This window comes from Tachysurus vachellii, chromosome 5 (genome assembly GCF_030014155.1).
Source record: "Tachysurus vachellii isolate PV-2020 chromosome 5, HZAU_Pvac_v1, whole genome shotgun sequence".
Taxonomy (NCBI): domain Eukaryota; kingdom Metazoa; phylum Chordata; class Actinopteri; order Siluriformes; family Bagridae; genus Tachysurus; species Tachysurus vachellii.
The window spans coordinates 12227058-12244003 of NC_083464.1; the positions used below are offsets into that span (position 1 = coordinate 12227058).

The following is a 16946-nucleotide window of genomic DNA, read 5'->3' on the forward strand; positions in this document are numbered from 1 at the left end:
AAAGTAGAGCCGCTGCTCCTCCACATCGAGAGGAGTCAGCTGAGGTGGCTCGGGCATCTGTTCGGGATGCCTCCTGGACGCCTCCCTGGGGAGGTTTTCCAGGCATGTCCAACCGGGAGGAGGCCCCGGGGAAGACCTAGGACACGCTGGAGGGACTATGTCTCTCGGCTGGCCTGGGAACGCCTCGGTATTCCCCCGGAAGAGCTGGAGGCAGTGTCTGGGGAGAGGGAAGTCTGGGCATCCCTGCTTAGACTGCTGCCCCCGCGACCCGGTCCCAGATAAGCGGCAGAAGATGGATGGATGGATGGATGGATAGCACGACAGATTCACTTCTTGGATTTATTCATTTTTTTAGGTGGTGACAGCTTCAGAAGTCGGAAAGGCCAAAATAATAAATAAAACTCCCTCTAACTCAACAAATACCACTTAGTTAACCTGATCCAAAGAAAAGAAAAGAAAATACATGTCCTTCCATCGCTCCCTATCTAGCCAAAAAACAATAATAAACAGAATAACCAAACTGGCACCGACTTCCTACAAACCACCGAACAGGGTGTATTTACAATATCTACATATAACCATATTTACAAAATCTACATGGAAACACATACAACAGGACGCACACACAACGAGGCAGAAAACACAAAATAACCAAGTCAACAGACAAGTTCTACAATACACAGTGCTTTGCACAACGAGGTAATACGGCACGCAAGCCACAGCATACAACCATTCAAAACCGGCTTTTTTCTCTCTCTCTGTCACTCTTGCTGACGTGGTTTAAATGTCCACCTGAAATTCCTATCCAGCCAATAGCACGAGAAAGAGGCGGGGCATAGCGTGTCATGTGATGATCCAATGACGTACAGGCGGAAACGTGACATAATTGGAAGGGCTGAAACTAGAAACAGACACCGAAAGACACCCAGCCACCAGTGACAGTCACAAAAATAATAAGCACACTTCGAAAGCATACTAAGGCGTAACAACTAAAAGTCGGTCTGTAGTTTGTTCACACCTAGCAACTTTTTACTATAGCAAGTACAACCATGTTTTTCTGAGGTATGAGGGAACTGGAGAACCAAAAGGAAATCCATTTTGACACAGAAAGAGCACCAATTATATAAAGTTCCTTTGGTTGAAATAACCTCAATGACACGTTTCTTGTAGCCATCTACCAGTTTCTGACATCAGATTGAAGAAAGTTTCCGCCACTCCTCAATGCAGAATTCTTTCAGCTGTGTGTGTGAAGGGTTTCTTGCATTCACAGTCTGTTTTAAATCATCACACAGGATCTCAATAACATGGTCTTTGACATGACATTCCAGAATGATCTTTTTTTTTTACTTTTCAGCCAGTCCTTGGTGGATTTACTGGAATGTTTTTGTCATGTTTCAAGGTTTAGTATCACTTCAGCTTCAATTTTTTGATTAATGTCCTCACATGTTCCTCAAGCACCTTCTGATACAATGTAGAGTTCATAATGGATTCTGAAATGATGATCTGGCCAGGTCTTGCTGTAGCAAAGCAACCCCAAACTATAACACGTCCACCTCCATGTTTCGCAGTTGGTATAAGGGTCATTTGCTGTAATGCTGTATTTGGTTTACATCAAACATGCACACTGTTATAGCCTCCAAATAATTCATAAACTCATCTGTCCAAAGCACATTATTCCAGAGGTCTTGGCCTTTGTCTCTGTGTTCTTTGGCAAACTTGGGTCTTGCCCTCATGTTTTTCTTAGACAGCAAAAGTTTCCTCTTTGCACATGAGAATTGAAGTTGTGCAGTCTCTTGTAGATTGTAAATTTATGGATTTTGACATCAACTATAGCAAGAACTTGCTGTAGGTCCCGTGATGATATTTTAGTGTTTTTGGAGACTTCTTTAAGTATCTTGCAGTTTGCTTCTGGGGTGAATTTGCTCGGACGGCCTGACCTGGCCATGTTGGCAGTTGTTTTAAATGTTCTCCACTTGTAAATTATTTTTGGACAGTGGAATAGCTGGTTACAAATTCTTTTGAGATTATTTCATATCCCTTAACAGACTCATGAACATCAACAATCTTCTTTCTAAAGGCTTTGGGTCTCACCATCTTCAACAATTAAGATCACACCAAACTAATGTCTGAGGTTTAAATAAGGCAAGACTTCTTCAAAATGCTCTGGAACAAAATAATGTGCACCTGAAGTGTTATACCTATAGGTAGTTTTATCCATTTTAAGTACAAATAAATGTGGGGGTCATTTTTCTTTGGTTTTATTTGTTTATTTATATTACTTGAATCTACCAATATTGTTAAAATGAATATCAAATGCTCATTCTGTATGTTTAACTGTTTAAAAAAACAAAAGGCTTTCATAAGGTGTCCTAATTTTTTCACACGACTGTATCCTCTCTTTGTCCTTCTAGTTGAATTCTTACCTGGCAGCTCCATCTCCAACACCCTTCTACCATTATAACCATCTCCCTCCTCTGTACATGTCCAAACCATCTCAATATAGCCTCTTTGATCTTGTCCCCAGAACAGCCAACCTGAGATGTCCCTCTGATCTGTCAGGGATGCAGGGTAAAAACAGACCCAAATGCAGGATAGCTAAAATAAACAGGTTTATTAAATAAACTAGGACGAAGACAAAACAAAAGACAACCAGAGCCACGACAAGAGACAACAAAAGAGGACAAGGATTCCACACATAGGCAACGTGGCACGGTTAAATACACAAGACAATTAACACATGAGGAACAGGTGTGCAGAGGCAGGGAGGAAGAGAAAAGGGCAGGGCAGACACGTGAACACAGAACATAAACAAAAGCACGTGGCCAAAGTCCGGGCTGGATCCTGACATGATCTGCTTGTTCCTAATCCTGTCCATCCTCTTCACTCCTCAACATCTCATCTCTGCTACCTCCATCTCTGCCTCATGTCTTTTCCTCACTGCTACAGTCTCTAACCCATACGGCACAGCTGGTCTTACTACTTTCGTGTACACCTTTCCTTTGATTTAGATTATGGCAATCAGTAAAAAAACCTGAAGTGGCTATGTTTTGATTTATAGTGGCCCTTCATGTGTCAACTTTCAACTAGCTCCAAAGACTCTGAACAGATGAGATGTCTATTCTGATTTTGAAGCAGCAAATGATGCCTATTGGTCTGTCCATTTGTCATTATGTACTCTGTCTCTGGTCTGATGAGCTGCCATTGGCCTACAAATGTACACAAATGCAAACGATTGGTTCAGTTGCAACAAGCAGGTTAATTTTTAGTTGCTGGACAGTGGACGGATTTTTATACAATTCTTGGCCACGATACAGTATTTTTCAAGTACTTGGTTCTGTCTGCTGAAATACTATGCTATCCTTACATCTGGAACAAAGTCTAGCAGACACATGATCATAGTTCCTGACTTGTGATTTTTATGAAATTCTTGCCAAAGGTGTTAATAATGTATACAGTAGCTCCTTCATTATTACACAAAGAAACTCATGGTTCCAGTCTTATTGTTAAGTGCTTATCTTAGACCTAGAATGGTTAATCTACTCGTTTACAATGAAGTGTGACAAGAAGCTCTTTGTGGATTTGTGGGTAAACTCACCTCATGCAAATTCCAAACCACATTAGCTTTCTGGAACTAGTTTGCTGCTCTGAGATTAATGGCAGGGTGACTACTTGATTTAATGGGGTTATTTCATTGCTTCCAGGCAGGAATAAACAACAAAGTTAATTCAAGACATTAGTCACTCTGTTTTCTGAGTGAGAGAAGTTTCTGAGTTCACTTCTGACTGAAGTCACACGGTCAGAAGTCTTATTGGTCCAAGAAAAAATAACCTTCTGACTATCAGCATGTATTTTTCCTTCTCTCAATTTCTTTCTGTCATTTTCAAATCTTTGATGATTGGGTTGAAATGTCAGTTATTGGAAATGGCTGTCAACATGCCTGTAGCATAAGAAGAGATAACAGATAACCCCCCCCCACACACACACACACACCTCAACATTCACTCTTCTACAAAGGATTTCCACTAGGGTTTGGAACATGGCTTTACAGCACAAGCATTAGCCCTGCATACAGTAAACATTTCAATTTATCCCAGAAAAAAATAAAACAAACATTTAGATATATATTATTGTATTATATATATATATATATATATATATATATATATATATATATATATATATATATATATATATATATATATATATATATATATATATATACACGTATATATATATATATATATATATATATATTTTTATATATTTATATATATATATATATATATATATATATATAATTTTTTAATATAAAATGTTATTTTTGTATATTTAACTATATATTATTAGTTTTGTTTTTTTATTATTATTATTATTCCAGTACAGTATAGTTAGGCATCCTCCTCCTCCTGTTCCATCATCTTTAGGAAGCACTCTTAGACATAAAGCTGATTGGATGTGCTTGGCTCCCCACAACCTCAGATGAAGGTTTAAGCTGTCAGTGTAGTAGCATGATCAGCACTCCAAACTGCTCACACTTGGATGGAAAGAGCTGGTCTGATGGCACTCAGGGTGCACAGCACCATACACAGCTTGACTTTTTATGTGTAGTAAAGGGAGAAATGGTCTTTTAAGAACTTAAAGAAAAAGATAACCATAGACTATAGGGGCCCATCTGCCCCCATTGATTTGCCCTGAAAGGCATTTGACTTTTAAATCACATTTTAATTTGGCTTCAGAAAAACAATTCATCTGCTCAGGCCTGAAGTTAAATACTATCTGATGTGTAAATTATGTTGTTGATCATTATGTTGTGTTCATCCTTCCATGATAAGATTTATGTTTAGGTATTTAACATTAAAGATGCACTGAATGTTGATGATCTGAATTTCACACCTGTTAGCATATGCTAAAAGGTCTAGAATTTCTCATCCTCCTAGAATTTTCAGAAGTGTGCGAGTGGTGTAGGATGTCCTCTAAAAACCCACCACACCCCCCCAGCCTCTAAGGCTTAATGCTGGTGGGTGGAGGTATGGTTGGCTGGGAGCTAGTGAATGCTGGAGATCCTCCCTGTGGTGGCTTTGATGTGCATATTGCCAGCAGAGACTGGAACTTGGCCTGAGAAGCAGTCTGATTGTAGGAAGCACTCTGATCTCCATCATTTCAAAGTGGTGTTCTTTCCCTACCTGATACCCTTTTCTTCTCTCCATCGTGTCTTCCCCTTAGTCCACTTCATCTGGTTTAATCAGTGGGTTTCCCTCTCTTTTCTGTAATTTTCAATCCTTTCAGTGTCTCTTTCTTTCTTCTCCTTGTTATTTTCCTCTCCACACTCTTTCTAACTCTCCTCCCACTCAGTTCTTGTTCGTAGCCAACATTCCCACATAGTGGTCATGCTTACATCAAGTCTGATGGACAGATTTGTTTCAGTGAGCAAACACCCCATAGATGTTCATCTGTGCTCATACTGTTACTTTCACGTTCACGCTCACTCGTTATCTCGTCCTGTTTTTGGCAGAATATCAGTTCACAATTTCCTTTTGTTTGTGTCTTAGAACTACTTATGAGAAGTATTGTCACAGTTATTTTGCAGCTTTTGAAACAATATTGCAAAACACGGTATGTGGCAATAACAATTATGTGCGGAGAGCAGTAATGCCATTCCATAAAGAATATTGTGCCACAGCTGCTGTGAATAAATCGGTGTCAAAGAATGAATGCACACTTTGGTGAAATGGTGTGTTCATAAGACACTGTGATAAAGAAGTCCTCCATATAGAGAACTGGTATAATAATAACCGTTATCCATACACAAATTACCTGAATTGCTAAAACCAGCCATATGAAAATGGAAAACCATCAATTTACTAAACAGCATAAATGTGTGGGAGGTGGGATCTGGTGGCTTAGAGAGGGTGGGAGTTGTAGGGGCTGCTGTTGGTTCCTGAGACCTGAACCTGAAATCTACTATGTGTCACTTTACATCATATGACCTGCAGTGGCATTACAACTGTAGCCTTACATCTCCTCTCTAAATCTATGTAATGCATCTAAATAGATAAGATATAAATAGTGGGGGTGGGGTACAGGTGGGATCTGGTGGCTTAGAGAGGGTGGGAGTTGTAGGGGCTGCTCTTGGTTCCTGAGACCTGAACCTGAAATCTGCTATGTGTCACTTTACGTACATCATATGACCTGCAGTGGCATTACAACTGCAGCCTTACATCTCCTCTCTAAATCTATGTAATGCATCTAAATAAAGATATAAATAGTGTATTTTGTATTTTGTCAGTTTGGATGCATGCCGTACAGCTGCATTTCAACATATTATATATAATTTTAGCTAGAGACTTCATTCAAAACACCAGGTTGCACTGGGTCAAGTTTCATCTAGTGGAATGAGAATGGCAGGCTTGAGAAGTGAGGCATGGTAGCTTGGGGATATGCAATACTGACACAGTTGTAGTTTTTAGGTTACTTTGAAGGCAACCTCAGTGATGTGTTGGATTACTTTTAATAGGCTGATGTAGTGAGGCATGAGTTTTCCCAAATCCCAAATGGTCAGAGTCCTAAGTCCATAGCCATACTTGGTCACATGGTTCATATATGGGAGTCTCAGAGCTCTGTCAGCATTTCTTTTTTTTTTTTTTTAGGTTCTGAAGACATGTTCAAATAACAGTTCAGCTGTTTCAAATGCTGTAGGTAAGCAAGGAAGTGGAGTGAGCCTGAAATCAAATATATCAAAAACTGTCTGTGACTAGTAGTGTGGAGGTTTGGCCTTGAGATGAGGACAAATCTATGACGAATTAAGTAAAGTGCAATGGACATTGTGAGGTTGGAAAGGTGAGTTATTTTGCAGCTGACCAACAAAAGGGAAACGTAGGTTGTATGCTAATTGGGTATGGTTTAATGGACCATTGTTTAATATATAATATGGTTTCACACAGGTATTTGCTGATAAGTAGTAAGTGGGTCTATGTGAGACCTGGATGGCCAGTGACAAGAGATTTTAGAGTCCAGGAGATTAGACATGTTGGCTTTTGTTTGTTTGTTATGTCTTAATGGTGCAAGATGGCGTCGTTTATCAGCAATAGGATATTGTGATATTTTACCAGGAGAAGATGATCAGTATGCTTAAGATCAGAGTTATTGTGAAGAATTGATTTGAGATGGTAAACATCTGATTTTCTTTGAGGTTTTTTAGTAGTTTCTGGGGTTGCCCCCTAGGGCATCATCCAAGTGGGCTTGAAATAGTACTGAAGATTCAGATGAAACATGAGTAGAAGTTTGATGATCCTAGGAATCGATGGATGTCTTTGATAGTATGGGGAGTAGGTAGTTCTGCTACTGCTTGGACATTTGCAGGATCCATGATGATACTTGACACACTGACTTATAAAGTACATCAAAAATGTTTTTGGGACTTGCAATTCACAATTTCTCTTCTGGTCAGAAAAATCTACATAGGACTCTGAAATAGCTTTTTTATGTGTTGACTATGCTGAGATAAAGATTTCAATTAAATGAAACAACCTTAATGAATACTAAGGGATCATTGACCGGTATATATGACATTGCTAAGTATTCTGAATTAGAGTTACTTGAGGTACTTGAGGCCACTTATTACCTTCCACTTTGAACATCAACCTAAGGTAAAGCTTCTGGCTGTTTTTTATTTTAAGGTTTCAGTGCTAATGGTTTATTTTACTATATTACAGTAATTTGATTCAGACCACCATCTGTGTAGGGATAAAAAAAACCCAAATGAAGTAGATTCTACCATGATGGAGCTACGGTTTATCATTACTTATTGCTAGCTGGCAAGCATAGCATATATTGCAGCAATTTGTCCTAAAATGTCCTAAAATACTATGTTTTGACCAGAAACAGCATGGCAGAATACAATGAAACCTGTTGTGGCCATGTTTTTAATGAAGTCTTCTGTGATGAAGATAGCAGATGAACATAGATGCATATCTATGGTTTATTTAATACCCTTTAGGTTGACAAACAAAAGGGCTAGCCAATACTCAGAACATCAGACAGACATGCAGGCATAAACAAGACAAGGCTAAGAGAGAAAATGATAAGAGGCCTATGCTCAAAACAATAAGGCGAAACAGGCAGAGAACAAAGGCTTGCAATCGTTGCAGGCACAATGATGGAGCAAGATTTTGTAATAACACAATGAAAGTCTGGGTTATTTATGGGAGTGAAAGTGATTGCAAACAGATGAGTTCCATTAGTAATCTGATGATTGTGAATGGGAAATAGGGGCTTGTTAATGCTGATGGCAGTGTCACTGGCTGGGGATCATGAGCATAGTTGACTGCAACTTTGGGAGTGCAAAACTAAAATATGCATTATAAACATTTAATAAATTACAACAATTTGAAACAACATGCAACATCTGCTTGAATATTGGTTGTTCTTGTTTAGCAGCATATGCTGTTTGGGTGTTTTCAAATTCTTGATACTTGTTCCCCTTTTTAACTTTAAGCACCTGTCCCTGATGCACCTGTCCCTTGGTTGATTTGTCATTTGCTGTCCTTCTGCTGAGAAAAGACAGGGTAAGGTTAGAGTGATCAGGTGCTAAGAAAATCCCTGAAATAAAACTAAATATCTGTTTACAGTGTCTTTTGTGGACTATCAATTCTTGTTTCACACCAACCTACTACACTGCACCTTATTCCTAGGCCTCTATATATTCTGTAGTTACAGTTGTGGGAATGTGTGTGTGTTTGTGTGTGTGTTTGTGTGTGTGTGTGTGTGTTTTGAGCATGAGGGGTTTGCTGAGACATGGCCTGGGGATGTGGTGACAGTAGAGAGAGAACATCATGGCCATCACTCCTTCAGAAAAAAGGCTGTAGGTTCACTTGCTCTTATTTCATGGACTGTGCTTTCCCTGCCATCCGAGTCTCTCTCTCTCTCTCTCTCTCTCTCTCTCTCTCTCTCTCTCCCTCTCTCTCTTGCTTCCCCCAGTGGAGCAGACGCAAGGTGTATAGCGTGAGCGACTGTAGTGTTTTTGTGTCTGAAGGGAATGGAAGGCAGGTAATAGATGTGTGATGTAAAAGTAAGGTAATGTCATAGGCAGTGAAGCAGAAAACTAAAGCTGGGCAGGATGGACAGGAGCTGAGTAAGAAAAACTGGGTATATGGGAAAATGTACAGGCTGCTTATCCACGTACGTCACTGTAAATGTTCTATCAAACATCAATTTCAAATATACATATTCAGGTCATTACTATTCTACAGATTGGTGGTCATGAGAACAAGGCTTATAAACTACTACTTTTCATTAGACTACAACTGTCATATAAACATATGACATATTTAGACATCAGATTTCATGTCAGACATTAACTGCACACTTAAGCACAACACAGACAGTTGGGATTTGTGATAGTCTGGCAAGAACAGAAGGATGTGTCTGATACGTACAATTCTGACATTGAACTTGAGCCATTTTTATTTTTAACACCACTGACAGATTGATGTACCCATAGTATATCATTCTGAAAAGGTGTGAGTTGTAAAAATTTCATATACATTTTTAGTTTATAAATATGCATATGGAATGTCAGTCTATAAAGTTTTAAATTATAATTTAACTAATAGTATTGTCCATTTAAATCCCATTAATATTTTGTTTGTTTTAAAGTTTTTTCACCTAAGGATGTCAGAGGAGACATCTTAATTAGCATAGTTTAGCTTAAAGTGAGCTATAAGCATGATTGCATGATCAGTTTATCCATCTGCATGTTTTCCTTCTGCATCAAACCATATTTATGATTGGAATCAATTTAATAAATAAATATTAAAATTATTTAGTATTTGAAGAGTCAAGATAACAAATTAAAAGTATTAGAAAATAGTCTCTTGTACTCACATTATTATTACTATTTCCTGACTTTGATTTAGTATATTTTCATTTAATTAAATGTACTCAATCATCTCTGTGTGCAAAATATAAAACCATATGCAATTATACTAAGTGAAAATATCATATTAAATTAAGGACTATACAATATTATATGTATACTATAAGTAATTCTTGCAAACCTTCTTTTTTATATTATTATTATTATTATTATTATTATTGTTATTATTATTATTATTATTTTGTTTTGTTTTAAATAATGATAATTGTCATATAAATTCTCTCTGTATGCTTTTATGTTACAGCATAACAGCTTTTATGTTACATTTGACAGCAAATAAAGCTATTTTTCCTTCAGCATTTTTTATACCTAATATTTTTTGAAGGATAAACAAGTGCTTCAGTTTAAAGACCGTGGTCCTGATGCTAATGAGAAAACCCGGTCTCAGATGCTTTCATACAAGACAAATCCCAGAAAATCAACTTAAACTGCTACACTACCCATTTCTGAATATGCAAAGCTTTTTTCACATAAAGGTTTACATTTTGTACAAAAGTATCAGACTAGAAAAGAGTCAAAAAGATTTTGTGTTGTGGAAATAAATGTTGTTGTTGTTTTTTTTTTACCTATTCTGTTGTGATTTTCTTCAACAGATCCTGTTGCTGCACTGCTGTGACCTTTCCTCAGCCTTCCACAGGCCATCCTGTGTCTTTCTCTCTAATCTTTTCTGTTTGTGCACTTGCTCTTTTATCTGTGTTGTATAAATAAGAGAGAGATTGGGGTGGATTTTATGTCAGGGGAATCAAGAGTTTTTAATTCCAACCAACAGAAACAACACCTGATTCCACATTCTTAATCAGTTCCACATTCTTAATCAGTTCGGTCAAACAACTATTAGGTCTGAAACCTGCTTGGCTGGCTGGAATGAAAACCTGCAGCCACACTGGCCTTTTGTGGATGATTAGACACTCTTGTTTCCAGTGATTGTAGGTTCTTTTAATTAATATTCTTTTACTCAAACGAAAAAAGGATCTACACTCGCTGGTTAATTTAATAGGAACACCTGTACACTTGCTATTTTAACAGTTATCCAATCAGCTAATCATGTAGCAGCAGAAGAATACATAAAATTATACAGCTACAGCTCAAAAGCTTCAGTTATTGTGTACATTAAACATCACAGTGGGGAAATGGGATCTCTATGACAGGGCATGGTTGTTGGTACCTGATGGGCTGGTTTAAGGATTTCAGAAATTGTTGATCTCCTGGGAAATGCACACATCACAGTCTATAAACAAAAAAAGGAAAACAAAAACCATTTTTTTTGTAGAGGGTTTTTCAAGCTACAAAACCTTGTTGATTTCAGAGAGAACAGAGGAGAATAATCACTCTTTACAACCATGGTGAGCAAAAAGGAATCTCATTAAGAAAAACACATCAAACCTTGAAGGAAATGAGCTACAACAGCAGAACACCACATCAGGCTCCACTGATGTCAGCCAAGAACAACAATCTGAGGCTATCATGAGCACTGACTCTGATGTCTGAAGTCTTTTGAGCATGCTGAGAAGGTTTTCTGCTCCAGCTCAAACCGATCTGGCCATTCTCCTCTGACCATGCTTTGGTTTAACAGAACTACCACTCAATCAATGTTTTTTATTTTTTAAACAATTATGTACTGAACTCTAGAGATTGTTGTGTATGAAAATCCCAAGAGCTCAGAAACTGCTTCTTGTACAAACATCTACGAGACAATCAAAGCCACACACTTTTTCTTCATTCTGATGTGAAGATTACCTCAAGCTCTAGACCTGTATCTGCATGATTTTTGCATTGTGCTGCTGCCACATGATTGTCTGCATGAATGTGTAGATGTGTAATAAAGTAGACATGAGCGTATGCTCCATTTAACTATGGAAAATATGGGAGATGTCCTTTATACTACATATATATTAAAACAAAACCAACATTAAATACTTATGTTACTTATTACTTGGAAATGACTGAGATTCAACGATGTTTAGCAGGGTTTTTGCTAATGTATTGTTTCTATACTTTATGATAAATTATGATAAATTAAATAATGTCATGTGAAATACACCAGCTTTTTAATTATTTTGCTTTAATATAAATAACCTTGTGGAAATGTTTCATATAAGCCTTCAAACTTTCTCATCTAATCATGGATGTCTATTAGGGCTCTCATATTCAACCATATTTCACCAATACAGTAGCTTTTCAAGGCTATAGTTCAAATAAAACTACAACAATATATTGTTTACACAGCATTCAGACATGTTGAGGGTTTGGAAGGTACAGAATAGCTCATCTTATTATGTTGTCCACTTCTGTAATTACAGCCTATATGCCACAACTTTTCTTTTTATGTAATGTCTGGCAATTATTGTGTCCTAATTATAATTATGCAGAATCATGGAAATCTTAGTTATTATTAACACTCATTATTAAAACTGCAATTCCAGAAGCTTTCTCTCACACAGCATTCACATTTAGTCACAAACTCGCAGCACATGCCAATTCAGAAAGTCAAGGAGTACAAAAGAAATAAGAAGTTGCGGGTTTGTGAGTTAGTTTATAGCTAATCTGTAAAAGACATACCATGTTCCCCTTTTCTAAGAAAAAATGACACTATATCAAAATTATAGCCCCTTATGTGTGTGTGCACTTATAAACGGATGAAGCTTAACATTAATATAGACTTTACTACTTTTTCTTAACTAAAGTTTTTATATATATACTCACCCACACGCACCCAAAATTGGGCAGCAACAGATCAAATAGTCCACATAATATTCACATCAAAAATCATGATAGTGGAAAAAACAAATGACCATGTATTTATTGTTAATGCCACATGAATTAGTTTTTAGGAACTGCTGTTCTCTTTTGATTTTCATTCACAGTAGGCTGTAGAAGTTGTGCAAAAAAACAAAAAATGTCCGCTGAGCAGAAGATCAGCAGGCAGAATCATCTTGTTCATGAAAGAGTTCGGAGAAGAATTGTCACTCTATGCTAACTTAAATAACTGCTCTTTACAACAATGGTCATAAAAGAGAAAAAAAAAAACATTTTATAATGCACAATACATCAAACCTTGATGCAGATGGGCTACAACAGAAGAAGGTCACATCAGGTTTCTTCAGGTTTCAGGAAACAGTGGGCCCAGGCTTACTGAAACAGGACAGCTAAAGATTATTTGTGCAGTTTTTGGGGACCTGTGCCCTCAGTCTTGGCTGAAGTAGTAGGTGAGCATGTGTAAATGTGTTCCTATTAAAGTGTCCAGTAAGCTATGTTGAGGTTAAGGTATGAAAGTTAAGTGTAACTATCCATGACTGCTCCTTATGGAAGATCTGCAATTTGCATAGATATTCTAGACAAAAATAGATACTGGAAGATGCTGACTATATTTTTTTCTGAATCCATCTTTATTTTCATCTTTATTTGGATGTTAAAGCATTGGCTAAGTGGCAGGAATGGTGCATCATTAGACTCTCTCTCCTTCTCCCATTTGCGGCTGGGCTAGTAGAGGATAAATCACTGGGTTATTGCTCCTTGAGGCCCCATGAATCAGACAACCCTCCATGGTGGGAAATTAAAGGCTTTCTAATGGGCTGAGCTGCAGGAACATATTGCATTGTGAACACAATGGCTACCCTTCACATACTGATTTGTGCATCTAGTTCTGCCTCACAAACCTTGCAATTATGAATGCAACAAGTTGTCTCAGCAAGATTGAGTGGGAAGGGCATGGATACATTTGAGTAATGCTTTCAATCTGGCAAAGTCCAACTGGCAGTTGTTGTCCAGCAGATTCATTGGTATTCTTGTCAAGTTATATAGAGTGCCCTGACTTTCAGAAAACTCCAGACCAGCAATACAGTACATTGAGGAAAGGGCACATTGTTGCTGATTATTCTTAGGTAATTTACAATTGGCTGGCCTTTTTGAGGTTTGTCATCATAAAAGCTACAAAACAGCAGTGAACCTGCTCAGTAATGATGTGTCATCATTTGGCAGTGGTCAGAATATTAAAGGTTAAAGACATGTATCTGTCTTTGAAAATGTTCTATGAATGATCCGAAAGCCTCTATTTCATGTGTCTGCAAACTCCAAAGAGAGTTTATGAGGGGAAAATCTTGACATTTTCTGATATGATACCTCTTATCACTTGCACATGAACAAATATTTAACAGCACATCACAACAAAGATTGCTCACCCAGTAACACATAGTTCTTATCAAAAATCAAAACCCAGTAGCACTGATATAATAGTAAGAATTTGATCTCAGTCTGGGAGGACTGTGTACCAACCTGTTAATCATTTCCATTATGACTCGATGTTTAATGTGATTTCCATCACAGATCATTGGAATCTTTGTTGCTGCTTAATGTATTTTTGGATGTTCCAGAGCCAAAGGCTTAAAATTAAATTACACATGAATACTCAAGTCAGCCATAAACAGCCGAGGCTACATGGGCTCAGCTGGACTGTAGATCTTTATGCTCATAAAGAGGCTACAGCTATTCCACACCCCTAAGATTAGCATCTCTCTATTCTAAAAATATACTTTCATTTTCCTGTGTGGTACCCAAATGGCTGATATAAATATAAAAGTATAAACTATATATATAACACATCCATTAAAACATTTAGGGAAGTTTTTAAGTGTCATTTTCGATGTCCAACATTCTCAATCACATCTTTAGTGTGTTCAGAATGTAGACTAACAAGCTTTATGAGGTGAATGCCTATAGAGCAGAGAACAGATGTTTGTACTTCAGTTCACTTTTATTGGGTCTTGAAGTTCAGAAATCCAAACGAGGTTACAATAAAAAAAAAAATAAATAAAAAAGTTGTTGCTCATGACCACCATAATTACATCACACTTCACAAACAACTTAGTTTACAGTATGAAATTGCCTTTGGTGCAGTAAGAAAAACACGGTACAACGATACCAATAATTAAAAATGAGTTTGTTTTGCACAGCCCCAAAATGTGTCTAATATGTATTAATCTGACTATAATTCTTTAATGTAAAGAAGCAATGCTTTGGTTAATGATGCAGCCTGTGTCTGTCTCCATAATAGTTTAGGAATAGCATTAATCAGTGCTATCAGCATGATTGCTCACTCACAGGTAAACACTGCAGCGTTGAATTAGTTTTTGACTGCACATGTTCCCAATTATCACAGGAGAGTGCCGAATGTCAGAGAAATAAAAAGTGAAAAAGGAAGAAAGTTTTGCATCTTGCAGGGATTGAGTAGTGAAATTATGGTCAAAGCACTTATCTATTCAGTCGTAACAATTTTACCCAAATTCCATGATTGCTGTTCAAAGTCTAATCTACATCTGATCTACAATCTAATCTACATCTGGCTTGAAGGTCAGATATACACTTACACTACCTAAAAACTGTTTTGCTTTGTATAGGAAATTCAGCCGCCTTTTCACTCCACTGATATGTGTGGAGGAGAGGAAGAACCCTGTTATATCACAGTTTGAATGTGAATAACAAAAAATAGGCACTTAATGAAGTGCAAGACATCTATTTCTGTCTGGAATTTGCACTTTCATTGAAGAACTCAGGACCTCAAACATCTTAGAGAAACGTAATTATCAAGAAGTAATTAATAGAGAGGCTTAAATACCTAATTTGCCTTTTAGTCTATTTTTCTGTATCACAAAATTCTATTTTTTAATACTGTACTTGCACCAGGCTTATATTTTTACCTAAGAAATAAATGCTTTGGATCCTTAAACTGCAGTTGCATATGTTTACACTGAGGCAGTGATTGTTGCAACTAATAGCTTCACTCAGCAACAATTGCAGCAGGCAAAGGCAGCTATATGCAAACATGCATGCTCAACTAGCATTTATTTCCCTTAGAAAAATAGGGGTAATGCTTTAAAAAAAACACTAACACCAGTTTCCCAAAAATGACAGTGTGCACTTCATATCAAAATTCACCCCCCAGTGAGACCTGGAGTTGTCTGAAGTGACAAATTAAATTAACCTACAGTGGTGTAGAAGTTGCATTTGTAACAGTGTCAGTTTATTTTTGGCTAAAGTTGGGGCTGTTTTTCAAAAACATGATCTTGAATATTGTTGTGCTTCATCAGCAAGTCTCTGAACACAATATCAATGAACGAGGTAGGTTATATAATCAGATTAGTTTGAAGCCATGGAGTCACCCACTCACATCATTCAGAATGCTTGTACGGTTATTGGACTAACTAACACTGGCTCTCTGAGCTTTCAAGTTATGTTGGATTTTATATGTGGAACAACCCATAATGTTAGCAAAAGAAAATGAAAGCACCATTAGCTGGAAGATGCATATCAATCAAGTACATTGGTGAATGTTCTCGACCTTGTTGAACCCATCATGCTAAACCCTAAAGAGACAAATCAGTAATCAGAGTAAGTCACTTATTAAGGCTGAGGAAACATTGGAAGTGAAGCGAAGGCTGAAGATGTCATTGCTGAGGATTCTTTAATTCATTTTTATTTATAAAGTGCTTTCAGCTATTGACGCAAAACAATTTACAGAAATTGAGGAAAAATACTTTCAAAATGAACCAGGGAACGCAACCTCATGTGGAAATCTCCAGACAGTGGAGATTCCCTCTATCTAGAAAGACACATCACTCAGGTTGCAGAAAGCAAAGCAGGAGACTATAGTGGACTTTTAACAGCATGCTATTTTTTTTAATGTCACTATGTGCTGTTAGGTGTTGTCATTTTCACCAACAGTGAAAACAGTTGTCTTGTGGTTACAGAGAAATTAGACTGATCATTGTTCTTATGAGTGCAAAATGTAGTGTCCATTTCATCATCTAAGAAATTGACTTTCAATTTAGTGAATTTTTCAGGCTTGGCTAAACTTGTTCAGCTACCAAATTGTTTTTTTTTTGGGCAGCCCCTTGGCTTTCAGAGTCATAAAATGCTTGAATTTGTAATCGTAAAACATTACATCTTCTGTGTACACACAAAAAAAAATCTAAGTTGTAAGCATCAAGAGATTTGTATGTCCCAAGATTCTCTGCAA

The 16946-nt window shown here is 37.3% G+C and overlaps 1 protein-coding gene across 1 annotated transcript in view; it reads left to right on the top strand.

Moving 5' to 3' along the window:
* Positions 1–11854, top strand: part of tsnare1 (T-SNARE Domain Containing 1) — a 125301-nt gene extending 113447 nt beyond the window's left edge. The window contains exon 12 of the mRNA XM_060869181.1: positions 10528–11854. The gene's annotated coding sequence lies outside the window, so the exon portion shown is untranslated. The remainder of the gene's footprint in view (positions 1–10527) is intronic.
* The last annotated feature ends 5092 nt before the right edge of the window (positions 11855–16946 follow it).